Raw genomic sequence first — 2,129 nt, forward strand, 5'->3', positions numbered from 1 at the left:
TTATTTATTGTGAAATGTTGTAGGTAATGAAATTAGACTCATACTCTATCATATAAAGCTTTGGGTGGAAATGGTTGAGTTGGTTAGTGAACAAAACAATGAGATTTTCACAATAGATTTCCGCCTCGCAAAAAACAGAGCATTGAACTTCCGCCGACATGAGCTTGTACTGCTCGGGCAATGCGGTTGTACTTCTTGATGCTGTTTCACGAAGCTGTTCAGAAAAACTAATAAATTTTATCTGAACATTGTCTACTTCCCGTAGTTACCGCTTGTACTTCCTGCAGTCGCCGCTTGTACTTCTCAGAATCACAGATTGTACTTCCTGCGAATGAGGATTTTTATTTTTTATTTTTTGTGCATTAGGATTTTGTCGGTTTTTTGTACTTCCTATATTAAGTGGGTGTACTTCTTGTGTCGAACGATTGTACTTCTTAGCTTTAAGTCTTTGTACGTCCTCGCAGATGACGAGATTATTTTGTATATTTGGATTTTTATCGGCTTTCTGGTAGTTCCTAAATAAGTGATTTTTGTCGGGTTTCTTGTACTTCCTATATTAAGTGGTTGTATTGCTCGTCTCGAATGGTTGTACTTCTCATTGTCAAGTATATGAACTTCCTTACGAGTGCTGGGAATTTTTTTTTGATATGTGAACTTATGTAGGGGTATTTTCTTTGAACACTTTTAATTCATATAATTACCGCTTGTACTTCCTGTTGTCTCCGCCTGCACTTCTCGGAATCACCGCTCGTACTTCCTCGCAGATGACAGGATTATTTAGTTTTTTCTACATTTGGACTTTGTCGGTTTTCTTGTACTTCCTATATTAAGTGGTTGTACTGCTCGTGTCGGCTGGTTGTACTTCTTGTCGTCAATTATATAAACTTCCACGCACGTGACGGGATTATTTTGTTTTTTTTCTACATTAGGATTTAGCCATTTTTGTTGCACTTCCTATATTAAGTAGGTGCACTGCCCTCAATTTTTTCGGGGGGGGGGGGGGTTCTGAACTTCCGAAACTGAAAGATTGTACTTACCAGCATCAATACTTGTACTTTCCGCTCTCATATTTAGTACTTCCCTATTAGTGATTTTAATATTGCATTTAGCATTTCACATGGTCCGTTAGTTGCAGACTATCCAAAGTTGTACTCGTCTCATGTCGAATGGTTGTACTTCTCGTCGTCAAGTATCTGAACTTCCTCGTGGGTGATGGGGCTATTTTTGGTTTTTCTACATTTTGATTTTGTCGGTATACTTGTACTTCCTTTAACAAGTTCATGTACTGCTCCCGTCAAATGGTTGTACTACTCATCTTCAAGTATTTGAACTTCGTCACGGATGAGGGGATTATTTTCTTTTTTCCCACATTTGGATTTTGTCCGTTTTCTGTACTTTCTATAATTAGTGGTTGTATTCCTCATGTCAAATGGTTGTACTTTTTTTTGTTAAGTATTTGAACTTCCTCACGGATGATGAGATTATTTGGTTTTTTCTACTTTTGTATTTTGTCGGTTTTATTGTACTTCCTATAATAACTAGATCTTGCCAACGAGGGACACGCGGAAAAGGGGTAGCGACGCGCAGGTCGAGGGTCAACGGCGCATGGTCCAGGTGCAGCCGCATGCGGGCAGAGGCCGTCGAAGCGTGGGTCACGGGTGGGCAGAGCTGCACGCAGGAACCCGACGATGGAGGGGCACCAGCGGATCTTGCCAGCAACATGGTGCCGTGGCACCAAAGATTCATAAATTTTTGCACTTTCCATGTCAAAAACATGCAAGTTTCATGCCCATAACTCTAGGTTTGCCACCTGTTTAATAGGGTAATGGATCATCTATTCATGCAATCCAAGTGCACATGTTATCTCAATCAAAGTTGTACCGCTAAACGTAAATAATAAACAGAGTAAACACACAGCCAACACACGGCCAGGAGCGATGAATCAATATTCACGAACTTAAATGTAGTCTCTCAGTGTATCCAAAGTTTTTATCCATGCTATCAAACGTCTAGTATGACTACGTGTACGTCTCTAGCATACTGCTCATCGACTGAATCATATGAAGACTATCTGCGAAATTGAGAAAAAAAATAGCCACACACAGTACCATGTACTTCTCGAACAAAGT

This window comes from Lolium perenne, chromosome 7, assembly GCF_019359855.2.
Source record: "Lolium perenne isolate Kyuss_39 chromosome 7, Kyuss_2.0, whole genome shotgun sequence".
NCBI lineage: Eukaryota > Viridiplantae > Streptophyta > Magnoliopsida > Poales > Poaceae > Lolium > Lolium perenne.